Below are 27,466 nucleotides of genomic sequence, written 5' to 3'. Positions count from 1 at the left end.
CTGTAAGTTTAACTTACTCAAAAACAACTCTTTGATCTTGACAAGTATCAGATGAAATGTTAGAAAGCTGAACTGGTCAAAACAGGCTCCTGGCCCATTTACCATAAGGAGTTACACTAAGTGCAAGAGTTAATTGGAGTCAAGATTACATTATGTTATGCCTTAGCTACCTTAATCAAGCTTCTTGCTGGGGAGCTAAGATCACAGCATCTTTACTTTAGTGAGAAAAGTAATTCCAAATGGTCTCAGTTCTTCAGGAGCAGGAACTGGGAAGTAAGCCGGTATTATACCAGTTGATTCAGCTGCAACTGGGTGTTCATATGCCTACTTCAGTGGAGAAAAGTTACAGGATTGGGCATTTTTAATGTCTTCATGAGGTAATAGGCTTGTAACACCCACTGTCCAGGCCTACATGAAAACACTTGCTAGGACACAATGTGGCTGAGATACTGTGCTAAAGAACGAAAAAACAGCAGACAGATAATTTCTGTATAGCGAAACCACATTTATTGAAACTAGACACTGGGAAAGCAGCCACTATCACTGAGACACAGCATTTTTTTATACTTAGCACAATACTGTGAATCCAAGCTAGCTCGTTGGGCTCCATGGAAAAATTCCAGAACAAACTAGAAATCCAGTGTGATCTGCCAAAAATAATTGTATTTCATGTCTTAGAGACATACTAATCTGGTTTAACCTAGTTTTCCATTTTCACATTATAGTGAAGCACCAAAAACTTATTTAAAAAGCAAGATATAACATAAAGCCATCACAAAGGATAGAATAAATTATAATCTTGATTAATATGAAAAAATGATTTTATTTTAACAATTCCATGCAGAGGATCGAAGTTGGTCTTACTCTTGTCAATGGATGTTCACCTCTGAAGTTTTCATTTCTACAACTGACTTCAAGCAATTTCTAAATACAGAAACTGAATATGTAAGAGTGATAAGAAAATACAAGTAAAAGTTAAAAGATTAGGTAAGTGTGGGCAAAACTTGAAAAAATACAAGGAGGTAAGGCAGGTTTATTTGTATAGTGAAAGGGCAGGGAGAGTGAGTGAGAAAGAAAGTGGATGTGAGTGATTAAGGCAAAAATATGAATAGGATGAAAAATATAATTCAAGTCAACATTATTAACTTTGTTTGTCCTCTAGTGCTCAGGCATAGAGACTAGGGCAACTTATCATTCGGCCATGATAATAATCCTCAACCAGTGGGAAGAAACTTTATCTTTTGTCTGTAGATAAGATGCAAGAATAACCACTGAATGATTCAGAAGTAACACCAATCTTTGGTTGAGTTTCACTGGCCAATGAATTGGAGCTCTGCAAGCATTAAATGTCTGCAAGTGCATTCAGTGTTACCGGGTTCATTCTGGTTCAGCATCAGGAATGTAAAACTCAAGGGGCTCACTTACATTCCTGTTGGCTGCTTTTGGGCAGAGGAAGACCTTCTTCCTGGGACCCTAATAATCTATGCATGGAAGACCACACAATATTCTTGCTTTTTGTTGCCGGCTAAAGGACCTGAAAGAGACCGAGAGCATTTGCATCCCTGTATGGTGAATAAAAAACACCATTTTCAGCACCTGCCTTGCTTTCACAGAGGCTGCTTCATCATCTGTTCTTCCTGCAGTTTGTTTTGTGCTCCAGGTTCTGAAATCTGGAAGAAGTCCTGTGCAATGAGCATAAGGAGTTAGGGAAGAGGCTGAAAAGCAGGACCTCCAAGGTAGTAATAAATAGATTACACCCAGTGCCACGTGCAAGGCAGAGCAGGAATAGAATGATAGTACAGATAAATGAAAGGCAGAGAATCTGCTGCAGGGGGCATGGTTTCAGATTTCTGGATCGTTGGAATCATTTTGGAGCAGTAGTGACATGTACAAAATGGAAGTGTTACACCAGAACCTGAGGGGTACCAATATCCTTGCAGACAGGCTTGCTAGAGTTGTTGGGGAGGATTTAAACAAATTAGGCAAGGGGGTGGGAACTGGAGAAATAGAACCGAAGATAGGGCCATTGGTATACACGTAGATTCAGTGTGTAGTGAGACTTGGGAAGGGAAAAATTGCAGTCAATGGGAGGAGTTAAAGTGTAACATGGAGCAAAATCAAAAAGGGTGATGAACACCAAATAAAGATGTTATATTTGAATACACACGGTATACAAAATAAGGTAGAAAATCTTGTAGCGCAGTGAGAGATTGTCAGATATGATGCTGTGGGCAACACTGAGTCATGGATGAAAGAAGATCATATTTGGGAGCTTAACATCCAAGGATACATATTGTATTGAAAGGACAGGCAGGTAGGCAGAGCAAATGGGTTGGTAAAAAATGAAATCAAATCCCCAGAAAGAGGTGACACAGGACCAGAAGGTGTAGAATTCTTTCGGGTAAAGTTAAGAAACTATAAGGTTAAAAAAATCCTGATTAGATGTTATATACAGGGCTCCAAACAGTAACCAGGATTTGGGCTACAAATTACAACAGGAGATAGAAAAGGCATGCTTATGAGATGGCTTTTTGGAGCAGTTTGTGTTTGAGCCCACTCAGGGAAAGGCAATTCTGGTTTGGGTGCTGTCTGGGAGAACAGTTAGACGAGAAGCTAGACTGGACTGCCAACACAGATGCCTTGTGCAGGAAGGCACAGAGTCGACTGTACTTCCTTAGAAGGTTGGCGTCATTCAATGTCTGTTGTGAGATGCTGAAGATGTTCTATAGGTCAGTTGTGGAGAGCGCCCTCTTCTTCGTGGTGGCGTGTTGGGGAGGAAGCATTAAGAAGAGGGACGCCTCACGTCTTAATAAGCTGGTAAGGAAGGCGGGCTCTGTCGTGGGCAAAGTACTGGAGAGTTTAACATCGGTAGCTGAGCGAAGGGCGCTGAGTAGGCTACGGTCAATTATGGAAAACTCTGAACATCCTCTACATAGCACCATCCAGAGACAAAGAAGCAGTTTCAGCGACAGGTTACTATCGATGCAATGCTCCTCAGACAGGATGAAGAGGTCAATACTCCCCAATGCCATTAGGCTTTACAATTCAACCGCCAGGACTTAAGAACTTTTTAAAAGCTATTATTAATGCTTTTTGAGATAGTGATTTAGATGCATATCATATTTTTTACTGAGTTAAGTATTGTATGTAATTAGTTTTGCTACAACAAGTGTATGGGACATTGGAAAAAAAGTTGAATTTCCCCATGGGGATGAATAAAGTATCTATCTATCTATCTATCTATCTAATGAACCAGATTTGATTAAGGATCTTAAAGTAAAGGAACCCATAGGAGACACTCACCAAAATATGACAGAATTCACCTTTTAGTTTGAGAGGGAGAAGCTAACATTAGATGTATCAGTATTACAGTTGGGTAAGGGGAATTACAGAGACATGAGAGAAGAGCTAGACAAAGATGATTGGAAGGGGCACTAGTAAGGATGATGGCAGAGCAGCAATGACTGGAATTTTTGGGAGCAACTTTGGAAGGCACATGATAGATAAATGCCAAAGAAGAAGTATTCTAAAGGGAGATGAGGCAACCATAGCTGACAAGAGACATCATAATTAGCATACAAAGAAAAGGGAGGGCATATAATATAGCAAAAATTAGCGGGAGGTTAGAGAATGCTTTTAGAAACCAACAGAAGACAACTAAAAAAGTCACCAGGAGAGCAGTAATGACATATGAAGGTAAGATAGCTGATAATAACAAAGAGGCTAACAATTTTTTTTTCAGATATAAAGAGAGTAAAAAGGAGAAGCAAGAGTGGATATTGAACCAGTAGAAAATGACACTAGAGGTGTAGTAATGGGGGGGGGGGGGGTAGAGACAAAGAAATAGTGGAGAAGCTTATTCAGTATTTTGCATGTCTTCACTGTGGAAGGTTATAAATGGTAGAATTCAAGTTCTGGGTGATAATAATCATTAAAAAAAAATCAGAAATGGGTGGCTACATTGAAAAGTTAACAAGCTTGATTATACAATGACTCATGTATACTGAGCTATTAGAACGAGATTTTGAAGGAAATGAAATAGCTAATGAGAAGTGAGTGCCAATTTTGCCTGGTGCATTGGGTTTTTATTTCAAAGTTTGACTGCTGCACCCAAACCTACAGAAATGAGCTTTGCTGATATTATCAAAGTAATGCAAGAACACTTGGTACCAAAGTCATTGTTGATTGCAGAATACGTTAGGTTTCATAAGCAGAATCAAGAAGGAGTGGACTCTTTTTCTGTGTACATGGCTGAATTGTTGTCTGAGCATTGTCAGTTTGGTAATGGGCTTAATGATACACTGAGAGATCATTCAGTTTGTGAAATCTTAAAAGAAAGCATTTGAAAATTACCTCTAACTGAAGTAAAACTTACATTCAAAAGAGCAGTTGAAATCACTGTTTCAATGAAAACCACGGCCAGAAATGCAATTGAGTTGTAGTCAGGAATGAAAGTGAGTGTGAACAAAATTGCATCATCTAAACAGAAAATGGCCTGTCCAAATAAATTGTTATACCTTTGTTGCAGGGGTTCATGTTCACCAAACAAATGCTTGTTTAAAGGTGAACCTTGCAGGAAAATGTAACAAATTAGGACACATATAAAGAGCATGTCAGGCAGACAAAAATAAATGAACTATTCAGGGAAGAGAAAAAGCTAAAAAGTCAAGTTGCAGTTTCAAAAAGTTCACTATGCTATTGATGGAAAATCTGATAATAATTGGAGTAAAACAGGACTGGGTACCCTTGAGATTTACACTGTGAAAACTAACAATAGACAAGCAATATGGTTTATGCCAGAAGTAACACCAAATTAATTAAAATAGAATTGGACTCTGGTTTGGCTTTTTCAGTTATTACATAAAATGAGTTTGATTGGCATTTCAAAGCTATTAAAATGAAGCCTGCTAAGAACTTATACTGGAGAAAAACTAACTCCTGTGGGAAAGACATATTTTACAACCAACAAACAACATTGACCTTGTGTGTGACAGAAACAGAAGGACCAGCATTGTGGATGATTGATTGGCTGAGGCAATTATAACTTGATTGAAGATCCATCTGCAATTTGCATGCCTCATCTCCTGCAATGAAGCCACATGACAGCAAATTCAGAAGGGTACTGGATGATCTACAATTGACTCCATGCTATACACCATAAATTGTTGCCCAACAGAGGACAAACAGGTGTTGGTGCCAACCTCTGTGCCCCCTCTGGTTAGAAAGCATATTGGACAAAGAAAGGGCCATGCTGTTCAGAGGAATCATGAAAGTATGAAAAGCAGTGGTCGTACTGAAATTGTTTTTGTAGGCAACATATCTGAGAAAGTTTCTGATATGTTAATCAGGTGGTTACTTGTAAAATATGGATTGGTTTTAAGTTGGAAGAGAGTTGAAGGAGATTCAGGAAATTTGCAAGCATTAGACTTTTATGACTGTAAAGAACAAGAATCTACTTTGCATGCACACAGTTATTGCATGAACTTCAAGTGGGAGACAAAAAGCTGTTTATAAAAGTAGATGCAAAGACCAAACCCCCACTGGATGAATGGAAAGCCAAAAGGGAAGGAGTCGATGAAAATACGAAAACAAAGAATTCGGCAATTGATGTTGTGGATGAGAGACCAGATTATAAAGGGAACATTGGAAGGATTAATAAGAGAATACTCCAGTGAACTAAATGCACATATGCACATTCCCAAGATCAAGATGCACAAACTAGAAGAAGAACAAGGAAGAAGAAGAAAGGTGGTTACCACAATCAGAATCACTTCTTGAAGTCTCGGAGTCAGCCATCACAGAAGAGATTTGAGAACCTGAGATTGTTTTATAGTCACAAGTCTCACTTGACAAGTGGTTTGACCTCCCCTGTCAGGAAAGATGTTATTCCATAAGAGTAAGAAATCCTTCACAGCAATTAAATCTTTAGGCCTGAATGGAACAATGTCGACTGCAACAATTTCAAATTTACTATACAGTGGATGCATGTATATAGTATTTGTATTATACACTTATCGCTTGCCGAGCCTTGCAAAGGATGGTTAGGGGAGCAGAGAAGGTTATTGGGGTCTCCCTACCTTCTGTCCAAGACCTTTTTCAGAGTTGATGCCTCCAGAAGACACGGTACATCATTAAAGACCCCTCACACCCTCTCCATGAACTGTTTGTTCTTCTGCCATCAGGCAAACATTACAGGAGCATGAAAACAAAAACCACAAGGCTACTAAACAGCTTCCTCCCACAGGCAGTCAGACTGCTGAATAGCTGCTCTACCTGACTCTGTTTTGGACACTTTTAACATGCACTGGACACTTATAACTTGATTTTAACTGACATGTGGCTGTTGTGTTTTAATATTTATTGTTGTGTTTGTTATGTTATGATTGCACTTGCCTCTGGGAAACGCTGTCTCATTCTGTCCTGCAGAGCTGATGTACAGTTAGAATGATAATAAAGTTTTTGAATCTTGAATCTTGAATATAACATACTGTGTATATAGTTGCAATGCATTCTCTACTGAGTTGGCATTTATAGCTAAGTAAGGAGGAGTGTTGTGAATTTAATATTGCTGAACATTTTGAGTAATCTTATATATTGTTTTATTAAGCATTCTTGTTTGTTTAAAATAATTCATTATGGGTTATATATATAAATACATGAATTGTACACGCCAACACATGATGTTATGATACGTGCACACCTCGCTTAAATTAAACTCGAAGTTATCCCGCATTTTCGGACTCCCATGTCTTCCTTTGAATTAGGTTAATGTTTTGATGTTACAGAATGTAACAGGACCCAGCACCAGTCCCTGAGGCACAATACTAATGATCACAGGCCTCCAATCAGAGAGGCAACCATCTACTACCACCCTTTGATTTCACCCGTGGAACCACTGGCTAATCCAATTTATTACCTATACATTTTACTACCTAAACTAGATTTGAGAAGATAGCCAGATTTTTAATCTGAATTAAACCTAAATTTCCCTACTCGTGATTAACTTTTTCTCTATTCTGCCAGGTTCTTCCGATAACCCAGTTTATAATAGACAATAGACAATAGGTGCAGAAGTAGACCATTCGGCCCTTTGAGCCTGCACCGCCATTCTGAGATCATGGCTGATCATCTACTATCAATACCCGGTTCCTGCCTTGTCCCCATATCCCTTGATTCCCCTATCCATAAGATACCTATCTAGCTCCTTCTTGAAAGCATCCAGAGAATTAGCCTCCACTGCCTTCCGAGGCAGTGCATTCCAGACCCCTACAACTCTCTGGGAGAAGAAGTTTTTCCTTAACTCTGTCCTAAATGACCTACCGCTTAGTCTCAAACCATGCCCTCTGGTACTGGACTCTCCCAGCATCTGGAACATATTTCCTGCCTCTATCTTGTCCAATCCCTTAATAATCTTATATGTTGCAATCAGATCCCCTATCAATCTCCTTAATTCCAGCATGTACAAGCCCAGTCTCTCTAACCTCTCTGTGTAAGACAGTCCGGACATCCCAGGAATTAACCTTGTGAATCTACGCTGCACTTCCTCTACAGCCAGGATGTCCTTCCTTAACCCTGGAGACCAAAACTGTACACAATATTCCAGGTGTGGTCTCACCAGGGCCCTGTACAAATGCAGGAGGATTTCCTTGCTCTTGTACCCAATTCCCTTTGTAATAAAGGTCAACATTCCATTAGCCTTCTTCACTGCCTGCTGCACTTGCTCATTCACCTTCAGTGACTGATGAACAAGGACTCCTAGATCTCTTTGTATTTCTCCCTTACCTAACTTTACACCGTTCAGATAATAATCTGCCTTCCTGTTCTTACTCCCAAAGTGGATAACTTCACACTTATTCACACTAAACGTCATCTGCCAAGTATCTGCCCACTCACCCAGCCTATCCAAGTCACCCTGAATTCTCCTAACATCCTCATCACATGTCACCCTGCCACCCAGCTTATTATCATCAGCAAACTTGCTGATGCTATTCTCAATGCCTTCATCTAAATCGTTGACGTAAATCGTAAACAGCTGTGGTCCCAATACCGAGCCCTGTGGCACCCCACTAGTCACCACCTTCCATTCTGAGAAACACCCATTCACCGCTACCCTTTGCTTTCTATCTGCCAACCAGTTTTCTATCCATGTCAATGTCTTCCCCCCCAATGCCATGAGCTTTGTTTTTACCCACCAATCTCCTATGTGGGACCTTATCAAATGCTTTCTGAAAATCGAGGTACACTACATCCACTGGATCTCCCCCATCTAACTTCCTGGTTACATCCTCAAAAAACTGCAATAGATTAGTCAAGCATGATTTACCCTTGGTAAATCCATGCTGGCTCAGCCCAATCCTATCACTGCTATCTAGATATGCCACTATTTCATCTTTAATAATGGACTCTAGCATCTTCCCCACTACTGACAGGTCGATAGTTCTCTGTTTTCTCCCTCCCTCCTTTCTTAAAAAGTGGGATAACATTAGCTATTCTCCAATCCTCAGGAACTAATCCTGAATCTAAGGAACATTGGAAAATGATTACCAATGCAACCACAATTTCCAGGGCCACTTCCTTTAGTACCCGAGGATGCAGACCATCTGGACCTGGACATAATTTCTGGAGTCCAGCAGTAACACCAACATTTGTCCTTGACTTTGACCATTATCTCTTGTTTCTTGTTTTGTCAGTAAGACAAAGAGCTGATTGTGGACTTCAGGAAGGATAAGACAAAGGAACACGTACCAATCCTCATAAAGGGATCAGAAGTAGAGAAAGTGGGCAGCTTCAAGTCCCTGGTTGTCAAGATCTCTGAGGATCTAACCTGGTCCCAACATATTGATGTAGACATAAAGAAGGCAAGATAGTGGCTGTACTTAATTAGGAGTTTGAAGCAATTTGGTATATCAACAAATACGCTCAAAAACTTCTATAGATGTATCATGGAGAGCATTCTGACAGGCTGCATCACTGTTTGGTATGGAGGGGTTACTGCACAGGACCAAAAGAAGCTGCAGAAGGTTGTAAATCTAGTCAACTCCATCTTGGCTACTAGCCTACGAAGTATCCAGGACATCTTACGGAATTGTTGTCTCAGAAAGGCAGGTGCCAGAGTACACATGACATCAATGCATTGTCAGATATCTCCTGCTATTTACCTTTCATATGCATTCCATTTTAATGATATATTTAATACAGCATCATGGAGTCATAGAAAAATACAGCACAGACACAGGTCCTTTGGCCCACGCTGAAACATTTAAGCTGCCGACTCCCATTAACCTGCACCAGGACCATAGCCCTCCATATCCCTACCATCCACACACTTATCCAAACTTCTCTTAAACACTGAAATCAAGGTTGCATGCACCACTTGTGCTGGCTGCTCATTTTACACTCTCAGAACCCTCAGAGTTAAGTTTCTGCTCATGTTCCCCTTAAACATTTCACCTTTCACCCATAATCCATGACATCTACTTGTAGCCCCTCCCAGCCTCTGTGGAAAAACCCTGATTGCATTTACCCTATCTATACCCCTCATCATTCTGTATACCTCTATCAAGTCTCCCCTCAGTTATCTACAGTCCAGTAAAGTCCTGACCCATTTAATCTTTCCTTATAATTCAGGTCCTCCAGTCCCAGCATCATTGTAAATTTTCTCAAGAGTGTATAATATATAATGTAACAATTATTGGTTGTCAATCATACACATTTAAGCACAAACTTTCAGCAATAATGTGGCCTTCCTTTAAACAAAATAAATAATGTACTTTTGACAGGGTGATGCACCATCAATAACTCTCGGAGACGTGAGTCAAGGTAGGCTTTTATTGGCTGGAAGAAAGCACCGTCAGCAGCAAGAGACCACCACACAACATCCTGGAGACTGAGGGAGGAGCAGTGCCTCCAATCGCCTTTATACAGGGGTCTGTGGGAGGAGCCACAGGAGTAGTCAGCGGGGGGGGGGGCGTGTCCAGATAGGTATATGTAGTTCACCACACAGGGTACATATTAAATGGACTTCACTGCCATTCAAATACTCTTAAAGGAAAGAATAAGTTCATTACTGTCTCATCTCTCCTTTTTTTGTGTCAGAGCCTTTGCCATTTCTTAATCATTTACAGTGTATCTTGAATTAGAATTTGCCTACATCTTCACCTCTCTGTCCACTGTGAATTTTATCAGAGATCAGAGAGTGGTGAGTGCGTAGAATGGGCTGCCGGCAACGGTGGTGGAGGCAAATATGATAGGGTCTTTTAAGAGACTTTTGGATAGGTACATGGACCTTAGAAAAATAGAGGGCTATAGGTAAGCCTAGTAATTTCTGAGCTAGGGACATGTTTCGCACAACTTTGTGGGCCGAAGGGCCTATATTACGCTGTAGGTTTTCTATGTTTCCATGTTTCTATCACAAACATAGATTGTCCATTCTGTTTCAATTAAGATCAACTGTTATTTTTCTGCTCAAGCAATAGTTGCATTTTTACATGGGAGTATCCGTTGTAGTCTGTAGCATGCCAGTGCTGTGAGTCACAGATTAAAACCAGAGGAATGGTTCTAATAATGAACTATGTAGAGCTAAGAATTTCCAGTAGGAAGGGTTTGCAGATTTATAAATGGAAAACCACCACTTTTACTAACCCATGTAAGAGTGCAGACTATTCCCTAACTTTTATTCAACTTTATCCAAAGAACTGTAGAATTATTATTGAATTATTATCATTTGCATTATTTAAATGTTAACACAGTTTTGACATTTTATTTAAATAAATTAGCAATTCTTATACAAAATAAGTGACAACTCATACTTGAAATATAAATTTGATGTTTAAACGGTTACTACTCATTTTCCCTCCTGAATTTTAATTTAACTTCTATTCTTGTCCCCACATCTTCTGATTGCTATAATCCACACTGAAACCTAGTTTTATACGTGTTTGCTGTCTTCCAATACTTCAAGTGGCTGCTGATTCTACTTGATCACAGGCTCTGAACATTTGTAGGGCTTCTGCTTTTGGGGAGATTAATGGATGTGCCTTCACTTGGTCTCATCTGAATTTTGATCTTACTGGCCAGCAGCAGTCACTGGCAAGAGGGCAGAATTGGAACTCAGAATGATAGTTATTCTCATCTCTAATCAAGGGCAATGCCTATAACTGTGGTCTACTCCAAGGTTTCGGTTTTGATCATGTACTTCAGCTCAAAATATCGACTAAAGGTCACAAAAATAAAAAATCCACACAAGGCCATAAGGGTTAATTTCATGCTTTTTAAGGATTCTGTAGAACTGTTGGTATGCATAATGTATGCATGCTTTATAACTTCAAAACTATTCTTAATTGACTATAATTGTAATTGATATAAAATAATAGCCACAGCCTGACAGTGTAATTTAAGAATAACATTTACAGGGTAGAACTATAATGATATCTCATAGTCAGAAATGCATTTACACAAACACTGGAAAATGACTGTTCATGTGTGTTGATGCAGACATTTTATCTGATTTCAGTTAAAGGAAAATCACATCTAAAGTTATCACACTCTGTCTATAATTTTCAGGGCTATATTTCCTGTTAGGACCAGTTTAAGTGTAGTTGGCAAAATCTGCAACAGAACTTCCTATATAGAGAGAAATTAATAGTATATAAATGGCAAATTGTACCACTATCATCAAGATATATGTAATTTCAGACTAGGTCTAACAGTGTAATTCATGCTGCATACAGTATTCTATACACTCCCTTTGACGTGGCATGCTGAAACTCAAAACAGCTGACTGATTTGTGCAAAACAAGTTCAAGAAGGGATAACATTATACTTTTAGTTTGCTCAGAATAAAAAGAATTTCAGAATGTCAACTTCATATTTTTAAATACAGTATAACTATAAACAATTGAATTAAGTCACACACTTCCGCTGTCTCAAAAAAGTTTAACTACAGAAATATATTTTAAAAATCACAAATAATTCTAGATGTTTCTTGCAGGGCAGGCAGCATGTGTGGTGAAAGAAACAGGGTTAACTGTCATCAGTTTGCATCTAAAATATAAAAATGGGAAGCATCATTAATCAGTCTATCACTATCCCCTCCCTACCTTATTTATCTTACAATAAAAGGACATGTCCCAGACTTTCAGTATTTCTAAATCATCTGATACCTAAAAGGTCACCATTTAGTAGAGAGGCTCAGCTCTATAATTTTCTCGTAGAGAACTGAGATGTGATGCCTGACAAAACTAATAACAAAGGGTTTACAAAGAGGTGTTAAAGGAGGTGAAGGGGTTTGGCCAGAAATTTCAGGTTTTGAAGGTATGATAGAACAAATGCCAAATTAGTTACATATTGCTTGACATTAATTGAAGCAAAAATTCTGCTATTATGTGAATGCATGACTAATATTAAAAATTATGACTAACATGACTGCTGTTGTTACTGTACTGTAACCATGAAGTGGAAGCATGCGGTGTCCTTTTTTACATGCAATAGATGTTTTAATAAATATTCTGTCCAACACCAAATTAGACCAATTTCTTTCAAGTGTGATTTACCACAGCATGCCTTTCATTTTTCCAGCATCCTTCACACGTATGATGTTGCTCATTTCTGCCATGGGTAACTCTAATAAAATAAACATCGGTAGTTAAATATCAGATTCTGCTTTCTATATGGATTCATATAGATATAGAGCACTACAGCACACAAGCAGGCCCTTCAGCCCATCTAGTCCATGCCAGCCTGGTTGCCTGTCCAGTTACTTTGACCCACACCAATACCTCTCCCGTCCTTGTACCTATCCATAATTCTTCTAAGTGTTACAATTGAACCTGCATCTACCACTTCCATTGGCAACTTGCTCCACACTAGCAAAATCCTCTGAGTGAAATAGCTCCCTCTCAGACACCCCTTAACATTTTCACTTTTCACCCAAAGCCTATTGCCTCCAGCTCTAGTCTAAACTGTTCTGGGTTATACTCCATAAAGCAACAGCATTTCACCGATCTACAACCAGATATATACAAGCATATGAACATATGAATCAGCAGCAAAGGTTCAGGCCAATTGGCTCCTCAAGTCTGCTGAGCCATTCATTATGATAAGGGAGAGCTATTTTTAAAGTTAGCTTACATTCCCATCTAGTTACCTTTCACATCCTTGCTTATCAAGTATCTACCTCTCCTTTAAAAATGTTCACAGATACTCTGATTCTTTACTCTGCATTTTTATTGTTATGATCACCCTCTGTTACTCTTTTGCTTTTTCATCTCCATCTCCACAGCTCATCACTAAGACTCTTCCTACTTTACAGCCAGATGGTGAACGCAACTGCTTTGAAGAATTTGAAAGGCCATTCCTCTGCATACTGCAGCGTTCCTTCAGAGCGACCCAACCAGTGTAACTGAGTTATGTTGTGTTTGCTTGGAACTAGATCATGGAAGTAGTGACCTCCTTGCAAGAGTTTGCCGGTTTGGTTGGAATTGTAGCTCAAAGTAGGAGGGGAGCTGACATCACAGACGAATGACCAATGATTGACCTCTAGGTACCAGGTACTAGCTATCATTATATCCTGGAAATATTTGCATGTCCTCTCAATATTCAGAGACTGAAACATCTTGCAAGTCCTAGCTGCTTATGAAGTTAGGACACACAGGAACGGATAACCAACATAGCCTCAAGTTTGCTTTGCATTCAGTAGGTTCATTTCTAAGCCAATGTCTCCGTTATACTTCTGTGTTCAAGCCTTATATCTTCTGATTCTGAGGCTTTCCAAAACTCTATTATCTTAGCCTCAGTATCCTCAATGATTGTGATTCCACAGCCATGTAAAGGGAAGAATTTGGAAAACGAACAGCCCTCTATACAAGTGACATTCTCCTCATCACTAAGTCATCTTTTACTATGGTACCAGGCTCTCTCATTCTACCTTTCCCTCATCCAGCAGGTAGTTCTGCTCTTTATTCTCCCTATAACAGCACAGATCTAAAGAATAGCACTAAAGCTCCCAATGTTTACTGAAAATACCTGAAACTCCAACTCAAATTGCAATCAGCACAAATTGCAATTGCAAACCCAAAAGACAAGTCTCCTTCATCCCACAAAATTGCATGTAATTAAAAATCCCTTAAAGCTGCATAACTGGGGGTGGGGGTGGCGAGAGCATTCATGCAACTAGTAAATGTTAGGCTCTCTGTCTGAGTTGAGGGCCTTGGAACTAATTGAGTGGTCAATATCCAAAGTGGCAACATTAGCATCCAATCAGATTTGCTTATGAAATAATATGGTGTCCTGCCCACTGTGCAAACTCTTGGCACACACAGGTATCATGCAGACATCCTTCTGACGATAGTGGACGTGGTACTCACATTAAAAATGTACTTCTGTGAATCCCACATAAAATTACTACCAAAGTGGCACCTGCATCGCCTAGTAACAGAAAGTACAAAGTCCAATTTCTTAAAACTTAATAAAGAGAGTCCACATTGTTGACTGGGTTATTGCATTTTTTCCAAAGAATTTTGAATAGAAAGGGCAAAATTCAAATGCAAATTGAATTAAATAGAGGCATCCTCATCACCATATAAAAGTCCCTCCATGTGCACTTTCATCATGTAAACCTCTTTGCCAGGAACACTAAATGGTAAAGTCTCCCCGAAACTTCACTTTCAGCTGATTGTAACTAGATTGGAGTCACTACTAAGTTCTAATCACATAAGAATATTCCTCATTGCCTCTGCAAGTTTTTGACTTTATTATACAAAATAGTTAAAAACTCTGCTTCATGTCTGGTTTATTAGTAGTTAAGCAGTATGGAACGTGAAAGATATTTTGGCCTGATGCTCCTAGTTTGCAAGAATGAAAAGGTTTGTGGGCAATTTCTTATGATGTTAAGATACATACGTGGCATTTGGATAAACGAGTTGGCAGGATAAATAACCAGAATCTGAACTGAAAGAGAAATTTAAGTTCCAGATGTTTTTGGTTATTACAGCCTCTGCTTGCATGTGTTCTGCAGGAAAAAATAATTTTTATATCGAACTGATCAGTTATATATTTACTCAAAATTCAGAAAGCAGGTGACATCTATCAAACCAATGATAAAATAAATTGACATATAGATAGACTCAAGATTGTAGAATATACGGTATATTCATTTTGAAATGTATATACAAACTATTGTACTTCAGTACTATAAATTCTAGAGTTACAGAATTGCATTGATGATGGTGAAGATTTCTGCTATTTCCACCCTTGCATAATGTCAGGAAAGCAGGTGTCAATGACGAACAAAAAGGCCAGTCAGTCTCTCTAATAACATACAGGTGTGAGACTGCCTCCTAGTACAGGTCTCATATGTGCTGAACTAACTTATTCTAAAACTGTTTCTTTTTTAGTTATGCTGGACATTTCAGTGCAAAGCCAAATCTGCATTGCAGTAACTGAACATAAATGCTGTATCTGGACATTTTTCAATAGCTATTGCAAATGGGACTTTTAACAATAAAGAGAGACATATTGAAACAATTATGTAGGAACAATGACGTCCAAAATCAAATAGCACATGAAATACTTTTATGCTACCAAAAATTAAATCTGTATGCCTTGAACACATGAAATATCCATTGGTTGATGGTGGGAAAAATCTGCCCTTGCAGATTAGTAGACTGGTAGACAACATTGTCTGGTTAGTGTAGAAGCTACATTCTACACTTTTTGTTTTATTTGTTAAACATTAAAAAATATCAATTTATGGCAATTTTCAGCTAATTTCTACTCAGTGAAAATTTCTACAATGGGCTAAAATCTGGGTATTTTTTGAATTTCTGCCTCTCTCATTTGTGTTCCGCTGGAGGACATTGCTGTTATGTTTGTGGTCCTGGGAAGCCTGGTGGTCGTGAATAACACACACAAGAGATGGAGAGGTGAGGAACAAGCATACAGCTGTTTATTTTACTTGTAAGTCATCTCCCCAGAATGCCCTCTCTCATTACATTCAGTACGTAACACACGGGGAAGATTGGTATCAACCTATGAGGTTCAAAATATACATGAATACAAAACATATCTCCCCTATTTTAAAGGTTTCTCCCCTTCCAATACACAGATCAGCTGCTGAATTATTAACCTTCAATGGAGTAATCATCAAGTTCAACCAACAACAAAAGCATATTTTTTCTGAACTAGGGAAATCAGGTAGACTTCCTCTATTCCCCAAAATAACCCTGGGGATTATTCTTCCCCCATGTGCTGAGGGTTTGACGCTACTAGAGATTCAATCTGTCCGGAGGCCACCAGTTCTTGTGAGGATACCAATGCCCTGGGGAGGACGCCAATCTGTTTTGTGTCTGGGGGTCAAAGCAGGTCAAGCTGTCTTTTCACCAGTGCAGTGGCTGGGGGTGTGAGATGTGTTGTGGTATGTCAGTAAGAAAGTGCTAAGACGCTGGTTGAGGTTGGTTGAGGGATCCACGTTCCACTGATTCTTGAGGGCTTGTTTTATTGTTTGTATGAATCATTGAGCAAGGCCATTAGTGGCTGGATGATATGGCGCTGGCAATGTGCTGAATAACATTTGCTTCCATAAAGGCTTCGAACTCCTCAGACAGGAGTTGTGGGCTATTGCCACTTACAAGCTGCTGATAAAGTCCAAAATGGCTAAAGATAGAACATGGCTCCTCATTGCGTTTCTCCGATGTAGTGCTTTCCATGATGCCAGCCTTTTACTATTTGCTGTATGCGTCCACTACAACCAAGAGCTTGCGTCACCTTCTAAAGGTCCTGCAAAGTCTATGTGAATCCTCTCCACGGTTCTTCAGGCCACTCCCATGGATGTAAAGAAGCAGGCTGAGGAACATTCCTCACTCACTGACAAAGCTGGCATGCTTTGGCCTTCCCTGCAATGGTTACATCCAGCCCTGGCCACCAGAAGTAACTGCACATGATTTTTTTCAGCGCCACAGTGTCCTGTATGAAGCTCATCTAAAACTTGCTTTCTTAATGGTGGAGGAATAACAACACAGTAGTCATATAGCAAACATCCTGCTTGGACTGTGAGTTCCTTCCATCGAGCCTGGTAAGGTTTCAATTCTATGGTTGGCTCTTCCTTCCATTCCTGAGTTACCATGTCCACCAGTTTAAATGGAACCGGGTCAGTACACGCGTGCTTCTGGACTTAACACCACAGTTATTGGAGCTGTGGATACTTCTTTGAAGTAAAAGATCTCTTTTGGGGATGACCCTCGAGCTCTAACAGCCAAGGGAAGTCTGAATATTTCAACAGCATTCAAATGGTGCTAGGACTCCTGCACTTTATATTGTACTGATAGTAACAGAGCCCAACGTTGCATTCAACGAGCAGCCAGTGAAGGAATGCCTGCATGTGGTCAAAAATTGATGTCAAAAGGCAATGATCTTTTAATAGTGTAAATCATCGACCAAAGAGGAATTGAATTAATTTCTTAACTCCAAAGACAATTGTGAGTGCTTCCACTCAATCTTTGCTTAATGTCCTTGATACAAAAGTGATTGGACACTCTTCTCCTGATGGCATGATGTGTGAGATTACTGCCCCTACACCATGCATCGCAGGCCAATTGTATGGGCAATGATGGGTTGAAGTATGTGAATTCTTCAGATTGTGACAAAGCGTCTTTAAAAATCTCTTCGTAGCAATCCGTCCATTGCCAGTGATTTAACGATTACCCAAAATCACAGTGTTCAGACAATTGCTTCAGCACCATCACAAACTGTGAAGTAGACTCGCCTTCCTCCTGATTCCTTCTATGAAATCTAAACTTCTCAGCAATAATCAAAGTTTGAGCTGAATAGTGGTCCTTTATGACTTTAACTATGTCCTCATAAGTCTTATTACCAGGTATAACAAGTTGCACTGGCAGGTTGTGCAAAATAACCTACAAAATAAATTAAATGTTTTTACACCCATCACAGTCAGAAAAGTTGGGACATGACTATCATCTGACATTTGATTTGCCCAAATTGTTCAGCAGAAGAAATCCATTGCTCTGTCATTTCATCATACTTCCAAACATTGTCACCAATTTCAAACACAATCACATTCCAGGAAAGTTAGTTAGTCTTATCTCTCTCTCTCTCTCTCTCTCTCTCTCTCTCTCCCTCTCTCGGTTGTTTTATTTAGCGGTCCGTTCACATTCTCTCCCCGCAGATTCTTCACTCACCATGCTTCCTGCGGCCATTTTCACATTGCGTGTAGCGTCTTCTTTTTGCTCACCCACATTGCACAGCGGTATACCGCCAGTGACGCTCATGAACTTTTGCTGATGAAGGGATCATAACCATGAATATTGCAAGAGGACTTGTCACCTTATCGTCAGTTGTTACGTTTGTGGTACTGCAAAGCCAGGTGGCCGTGAATAACACACATGAGAAATGGAGAGTTGAGGAACAAACATGCAGCTGTTTACTTTACTTGTAAGTCATCTCCCCAGACGGCCCTCTCACATTACATTCACACAGGGAAGATTGACAGCAACCCATAAGGGTCAAAATGTGTATGAATACATAACAATTGCAGTTTCTCTCACAGCCACCATTGAACTGATGTTATGTGTGAATCATAACTTTCAAAGAATGCCATAAACTACTATGAATACAGTATGACTGTATACGTGGACTTTGAATTAAAACTATTCTGTCTGATAGTTGGCTGAGAGAATTTGTTTTTCATGTCATGAAATGCATATGCACTTTATGTGATAAAATTTAAATTCAAAAGCTATTATTAAAGAGGACACAAGACATTGCACTGGTGTTGAAGTGTGCAGTTTTGCATGGTGCTTATTATGTGTAATGTGCAGATATTGCGATGTTCATTTGAGCATATCCTCACATCGATACACCTCTTCAATAAACTTGATTTGTGCATGACGTGGCTCACTTGTGCAGAAGGGAGGAACATGAGGCCTGCTTTGGCAAAACTTGCAGGAGATCTATCTGAGCAGAACACAGCTCAGAGAATAGTATACTGTAAACCAACTTCACATTACACCCTTTGAGTTAAAAACATCCCTGTAATGAGGCCTTTCTTTAGGCCTCCTGCTGTTTGCGCTCAACCACACCCCCAATTAACATCACATCTCAGTCTCACCAAACCTCATGGAATTATGATTGTGACTCTTTCTTTTTCCTGCCTTAACACACAAGTACTAATTCCCACCCTTCCAGCTGGTGCTCCGTCCTTCCTCAACCCCAGGACTTCCTCCACAGCGACCCATGATCCACAGCACTCTTCCAGTCACTCTATATTGGAAGAATGAGGGGAAGAAAGGTTGCTGAGTTATCAAACAAACAAACAAGCACTGTTCGATTCTGTGAACCATCTTAGACCTTATACACTGCAGAAGAATCCTGCAGCAGACAGACTTGTGCATAACCCATTGCATATCACAAGTTTAACAGGGAGAATTGAGAATTGAGAACAGAGATTTGGTTGGCAGACAGGAAGCAAAGAGTGGGAATAAACAGGACCTTTTCAGAATGGCAGGCAGTTACTAGTGGGGTACCGCAAGGCTCAGTGCGGGGACCCCAGTTGTTTACAATATATATTAATGATTTAGACGAGGGAATTAAATGCAGCATCTCCAAGTTTGCGGATGACACGAAGCTGGGCGGCGGAGTTAGCTGTGAGGAGGATGCTAAGAGGATGCAGGGTAACTTGGATAGGTTAGGTGAGTGGGCAAATTCATGGCAGATGCAATTTAATGTGGATAAATGTGAGGTTATCCACTTTGGTTGCAAGAACAAGAAAACAGATTATTATCTGAACGGTGGCCGATTAGGAAAAGGAGAGGTGCAATGAGACCTGGGTGTGATTGTACACCAGTCATTGAAAGTGGGAATGCAGGCACAGCAGGCGGTGAAAAAGGCGAATGGTATGTTGGTATTCATAGCAAAAAGATTTGAGTACAGGAGCAGGGAGGTTCTACTGCAGTTGTACAAGGCCTTGGTGAGACCGCACCTAGAATATTGTGTGCAGTTTTGGTCCCCTAATCTGAGGAAAGACATTCTTGCCATAGAGGGAGTACAAAGAATGTTCACCAGATTGATTCCTGGGATGGCAGGACGTTCATATGAAGAAAGACTGGATTGACTAGGCTTATACTTGCTGGAATTTAGAAGATTGAGGGGGGGATCTTATTGAAACGTATAAAATTCTAAAGGGATTGGACAGGCTAGATGCAGGAAGATTGTTTCCAATGTTGGGGAAGTCCAGAATGAGGGGTCACAGTTTAAGGATAAAGGGGAAGCCTTTTAGGACCGAGATGAGGAAAAACTTCTTCACACAGAGAGTGGTGAATCTGTGGAATTCTCTGCCACAGGAAACAGTTGAGGCCAGTTCATTGGCTATATTTAAGAGGGAGTTAGATATGGCCCTTGTGGCTAAAGGAATCGGGGGTATGGAGAGAAAGCAGGTACAGGGTTCTGAGTTGGATGATCAGCCATGATCATACTGAATGTGGTGTAGGCTCAAAGGGCCGAATGGCCTACTCCTGCACCTATTTTCTATGTTTCTATGGAGACACGGGAGACTACAGATGATGAAATCTGGTGCAAAAACAAACTGCCAGAGAAACCTAGTGGGCTGAGCAGCATAAAAGATGGTTGACTCTTTCACTTCAGACAGTTGAAGTTTAGTAAGGTCCCCCAAATCCTAAGAACTTTCTACAGGGGCACAATTGAGAGCATCCTGACTGGCTGCATCACTGCCTGGTATGGGAACTGTACCTCCCTTAATTGCAGGACTCTGCAGGGAGTTTTGCGGACAGCCCAGTGTATCTGTAGATGTGCACTTCCCACTATTCAGGACACTTACAAAGACAGATGTCTAAAAAGGGCCCAGAGGATCATTGGAGACCCGAGTCACCCCAACCACAAACTGTTCCAGCTGCTACCATCCAGAAAACTGTACCGCAGCATTAAAGCCAGGACCAACAGGCTCCAGGACAGCTTCTTCCACCAGGCCATCAGACTGATTAACTCATGCTGACACAATTGTATTTCTATGTTATATTGACTATCCTCTTGTACATACTATTTATTATAAATTACTATAAATTGCACATTGCCCATTTAGATGGGGACGAAACGTAAGTAAATTTTACTCCTCATGTATATGAAGGATGTAAGTAATAAAATTAATTCAATTAAAAAAAAACAAACAACACACATATTATTCAGTTGACATTTGGATAGTCAAGGTTGGGATGGTCGAGGTTGCAGGTTGAGACCCTGAAAAAGGCTTGGATGTGGGTGTGAACTTGAAACGATGACCATTTCTTTGCCTCCGCAAATGCTATTTGACTCACTGAGTTCTTTGAAGGGGCATTTCTACATCAAACCACTTTCTATAAATGTCTTTAAGTACTTACTTATTCTAGGAATGGTAAGCTCTTTTTTAAAAATCTGTTAGTGCATATTTTTGAATTTGTAAGTGTGAATATCGCAATGGAATCTGGACATTGCTTGAAGCTGAAGGACAGAGGAATTCCTCCTTCATCCTTAGATGATGTAAAAGTTTCTTCCCTTTCAAAAGACAATGATGTTTGGTTTCGCAAAATTCAATTTCAGACAAGGGATGGATTATAACTATGGTTTATAATGTAATTTCAGTTCATGAACACTGTACACAATGTAGCACTAAAAGTATGCAGAAGCTTTTGAAACATCGGGGGTCAGCAGTGGCATAGAATCATACAGTGTAAGAGGATGGGAAAAGGCCATTCTGTCCAACTTATCCATGCTGACTGTGTTACCAAGTCAGCTAGTCCCATCTGTCTGCATTTAGTCCATACCCCTCCAAACCTTTTCTATCCACATATCTAAAACTTTCCTATCCATGCATCCTGGGGTTTCAACTTCAGAAGATTCACTAAAAATGGATAATTCTAGTCAATAGTGCAACACTATTGCAGCTTTGGCATCAGAGTTCAGAGTTCAACTCTGGCGCTGTCAGTTTGAAATTTGTATGTCCTTCACATGAGCCGTGGGTTTCCTCCAGGTGCTCCAGTTTCCTGCTGCCTAAAGACATACCAGTAGTTGGTTGTTGTAAATTGTCCTGTGATTAGGCAAGAGTTAAATAAGTGGATTGTTGGGTATTGCAGCTCATTCGGCTGGAAAGGCATGTTCTGTGCTGTATTTATAAATAAATTATCACTTAGAAACATTCAGTTAAAACCTAATATAATACTTCCTTGCTTAACTTTTCAATGGAAAATATTTTAAAAAGCATGTGGTGATTTTTTATGTTTCTTGATATCTATTTATTAAATAGTCAGTACACTAGAACTCCTATTAAAACATTCCAAGCACAGGTAGGAATGCATGATAGAAAAGAACCTTCAGCCGAAGAACATAATTTGGTAAATTTAACAAGCAACACTTCAGTTCAATTGCGTGAAACTTAATGTAAGAAGTCGATGATCAAGAAGAAATTGGTGATGAGATTGCCTGATATGAGAATTGGGTCAAAGAGGAAGAAAGTGATCCTGCAAAAGCAGGCATTGACAACTCAGCTCTCAGTACCCTGGGTTATAATCCAACATAACCTCATCTGGACTTCAGATTCTCCTTCCTCAGGGAAAACAGATGAAGTAGGAGCAAGAGTCGCCCTCGGGCCCTCAAGTCCGCTCCATTATAGCTGATCTGATCACTTCCCCTTATCGCGTATCTACCTACCTCTGCCTTGTTTCATCTCTGTATACTTCTGTATTTCTCTAAAATGCTAACTTGTGCATTAGACCCAAACTATAGTGCGATACATTTGCTAAAATGCCACACTAAATTAATATTCAATTCAAGACGATTTTCAATGGATAGAGGGCATCAGTAATTACAAAAACATTTTCAGATACGAATAAGGAATAATCACTCTCAAGGGAAAGCATCATTAGCAAAGAGTGATGAGAAAGATATTTTACTCAAAGAAAACTATAAGAGTAATTACAAAAAAAGCATCCATTTACCTTGATCCCCCACTAGCATTTATCTTTTAGTGAAATACCTTTTTCTTTATACAAAATAGTGGAAATTATCTGTAGGTTCAGGTTCATCTGATAACGACTTGCCTTCAGGTACTTACTAGATTAAAGTTACCAAGATCCAATCAATCTTCTACCATTCTGTTTATTACATGATGGCAACAATAATGAGGTTGTTTACTTGCCACAGTAATTGAATTGCAACTAATTAGTCCCCAGCATTTCCAGAGAGGAAACAAGCAAAACACGTGGTGAAGGAAGATTGAACCACACATGCAAAACCTGCTAAACATCTAACGGTGAGGAGTTGTAAGAAAAGAAAATAGTAAGTAAAAGGGGATTAGTTACATAAAATACTTCTTCATAGGTTACGAGAAATGTTTAAAGGTGGTGAGCGTAGGAGAAGGGAAGAACTTTGGGGAGGGAATTCAAAGTTTAATAGAGATCTGCAAAAAAATTTAAATGCTGGCCCTTGGAGGTGCATTATACACCAAAACAGAATGTCCACATAAGCACATATGTATGTGCCCCCTTGTGTAAGGACTACCCAGGATTCAGGCTTTTAGCTCAATCCAGTGCTCAACATCAAGGCTTCTTAAAGGAGGAGAGGAGGTGGAAATCTCAAAGAGTGAGTGCTCTGCAGCTGGAGCCCGGGCTATCACTGATAGGTGGGCTGAAGACAGGGCTTGGATAAGGGTTGATATGTAAAGATTTAGAGGAGCAGAATATCTGGGAGAGACAGTTAGCTGGGCTATAAAAGGCCGAAAAGGAGCAGAGATTAAGCCATTAACTGACTTTCAACACAAATGTAAAATCTGAAGTTAGTCCAGGAGCTAGTGTAGGGGTATTGGGTTGGGATCTGGTGTGCAAAAGAGATGGAAACTGATTTGTTGTAGATGAGGAGAAGGTTCTGGGGAGGAGGGGGGGCAGGAGAGCTTGGGACACTAAGCAAGAGCAAATATTGCAAATAAGAAAAAAGACAGAATTAGCTGGAAACACTCTGTCGTTTTTTGTTTTCTTCTGCTTTCATCTCCTTGCAGGAGTTGGTTTTATCAGTACAGAAGCACTGGCAAGGGCTTTCAGCAGCTGAAGCAGGTAGCGGTGCAGAAAGGGAAATGCTCTCCTGGCCATTTATAATGAGGAGGGCTTGTGACAGCAACTGTAGCTCAGAGCCTGGCTCGGTGGTCAGCTTGTGACTTACAAATAAGATGTACTGGTGACATTGTTTGTGGTAGAAGCTGGAGGCAATATATGGTTTGACAGCACAGGATGTTAGACAAGCAAGTGCACCCCACCACAGTTGTGGGACATAACGAGCTTCACACGATGTACGCACCTGATGCAAATTACTAACTCGCAATCAAAGACACTGAGGTAATCAAGGTTAGATCTTTGAGGTACTCTGAAGCTGCAAGAATAGGAAGAATGCCTTCGGTACAGATGCTATGGCTTTTGTCCAATGATCATCTGATCATGACTATTATTTCTGTTCTGCTTTATTCAGAAATCTATTGAGCTGTTCGTCTCCAAGAACAATATTTAACTCTTGAATATATTTTAAAAATTGGCTTCAAATGCTTCATATGGTAGAGATTTCTAAAGGTTCCTCATTCTCTAGATAAGGCACTTCTCTTCATCTTGGTTTTGCCTGGTTTCCCCTTTATCCTTAGATTGTGGCCCCTGGGCTTGGGCTCCCTTGCCATCAGAACATCCCACTTACATCTCATCTCCAATCCTGTGAGAATTTTGTAGGCTTCAGTAAGATCATTTGGTCTTCCTCTAAACTGTAGTGACAATAAATCAAATTGCACAATCTGTTTTCATGCTGCCACGGGAATCAGTCTGGTGAACATTAGCTGACCTCCTTCTATAGGATGGACCTTCGTCCACAAATTACGAGACCAAAACTGCACACAATGTTCAAGGTGTGTTTACCAAGACCATGTACAAATGCACAAGACACTCCTGTTCCTCTTATCAAATTCTCTATGAAGGCCAGCATACAATTTCCCTTCTTAATTACCTGCTGTACCTACATACTCTCAGCAAAGAGTATCCAATCTTCCATTCACCTCCCCATTTACCAGTCTATCGACTTCCAGTGGATAACCTTATATTTGTTCACATTGAAATGTATTGGCCCACTCCCTCTAACCATCTAAATCAACTGGTCCTTCTCTACATCCTTCAGAATACTCACTCTCCCAACTAGCCTTGTATTGACTTTAAAATGGCCTTTTGTTTTCTCATCCAAATCAGGAACTGGAAGGTCCCAGTACTAACCCCTCTGGTATCTCACTAGTCACTGCTTGTCTCTGACAAAAGGACCTGTTGATTCCTGGAGCCACAAAAGACTGCAGATGCTGGAAACTGGGAACAACAATCTGCTGGAGGAACTCAATAGGATGAGCAGCATTAGGATTACTGCTCTGATGCAGGGTTTTGACCTGAAACATTGACAATTCCTTCTTCCCCAAAATGGTTCTCAGCCACTGAGATCCTCCATTAGATTGTCTGTTCTACTCTTCCCCTGGTTTCCGGTTGTCCGATCCTAACACTACTTTATCCCAAGTTCCATGCACTCTAATTTCATACATGGACTAATCAAAAGCTTTCAGACGTACCATATACAGCACATTCACTGGCTCTCCATCATCGATTCTGACAGTAATATCCTGAAAAATGATAGCAGAGTTAACAAGCACCATTTTCCTTTCACAGATCCACAAATATAATCCTATCACACATCTTCAAGCACTCTGCTATTATCCCTTACAAAATGGACTTCCATGGCATATTCCATAGAAGTTAAAGATTCTTAATCTTTGGAATTATCGGACATAAAGGACTGTGGCTATTCATTCATTCATTCATTGACTCTGCTAATTAAGAAAGACTTGAGGGTGAAGATCAGACTTAACTGTCCTGCATGGAGGAATGAAAATAGAGAATAATTAATATCTCACTTCTCATTCGTATTCCCTCATTTTGATGACCCTCTCACTCCTTCTCTTTCTATCTTTCACCCTTATGATATGTCCATCACCTCCACCTGGCTCCTACCGCCCTCCCTTTATTCAATGGTCCATTGTCCCCTCCTGTCAGATTTCTTCTTCTTCACCCTTTTACCTCTTCTATATCTCTTCTCTCAACTTCTCACGCCGTTCCCTTTCAATAGATCCTCCCCCACTGATGCACCATCAATAACTCTCTGAGACGTGAGGCGAGATAAAGGCTTTTATTGACTGGAAGAAAGAACAAGCAGCAATTGACCACCACACTACATCCTGGAGACTGAGGGCAGGGCTCAGGCCTCAATCGCCTTTATACCGGGGTCTGTGGGAGGAGCCACAGTCAGTGGGAGGAGCCACAGGAGCAGTCAGCAGGGGGCGTGTCCAGACAGGTATATGTAGTTCACCACATTCATCCCCACTTTGTTTTAAAAGAAAGTCCCCATGGGGCGAAGTTTCTTACAAGTATATTTACAGGTTAAGTCTATCAGGTGGTCGAATCTGTCGCTGCGATCTACGTAGCACCGGCTGTGATTGCACAGGTGCCGGTGGTGATTGCACCGGAGACGGAGGTTGTGCTGGTTCCGGCCTAACTGGAGGTGTCAGCCCACTAGGCGTCAGTGATCCCTCATGCGTGTGCGAGGCGCCTGGTATATGCGCGTGCGAGATGCCCGGTATAGGAGTGTCGTGAGGAGTCTGTGTAGGGCTCAGTGTGCGCGGTGTCACCTCGGGTACAGGGTTCATAGTTACCGTGGAGTGTTCGGGGTAGTGGTCTGCTGCTCCTGCAGGCGCGGACGGAGACCGTGTCCTCCCGCCCATCAGGTAAGACCATGTAAGCATATTGGGGGTTCACATGTAGAAGGTGAACCCTCTCAACCAGCGGGGAGTATTTATTGCTCCTCACATGTTTCCGGAGCAGCACTGGCCCTGGGGATGTCAGCCAAGCTGGTAGGGTGGTCCCAGTGGCAGACTTCCTGGGAAAAGAGAATAGGCGCTCGTGAAGGGTGGCATTGGTGGACATACATAACAGGGAGCGGATAGAGTCGAGTGTCTCGGGGAGGACCTCCTGCCATCGAGAGACCGGCAACCCTTTTGACTTAAGGGCTAGGAGTGTGGCCTTCCACACTGTGGCATTCTCCCTCTCCACCTGTCCATTTCCCCGGGGATTATAGCTCGTGGTCCGACTAGTAGCAATGCCCCTAGCCAGCAGGTACTGGCGCAGCTCGTCACTCATAAAGGAGGACCCTCTAGCACTGTGGATATAGCAGGGATATCCGAACAGAGTGAAGAGCTGGCGCAGGGCTTTTATGACGGACATGGCAGTGGTGTCGGGGCAGGGGATGGCAAAGGGGAACCGCGAGTACTCGTCGATAATGTTGAGAAAGTAGACATTGCAGTCGGTGGAGGGAAGGGGGCCCTTAAAGTCAACACTCAGTCGCTCAAAGG

The sequence above is a fragment of the Hemitrygon akajei genome, chromosome 8 (genome assembly GCF_048418815.1).
Source record: "Hemitrygon akajei chromosome 8, sHemAka1.3, whole genome shotgun sequence".
Classification (NCBI taxonomy): Eukaryota; Metazoa; Chordata; class Chondrichthyes; order Myliobatiformes; family Dasyatidae; genus Hemitrygon; species Hemitrygon akajei.
The sequence above is the reverse complement of the archived record's forward strand: the minus strand, read 5'-3'. Positions refer to the sequence as shown.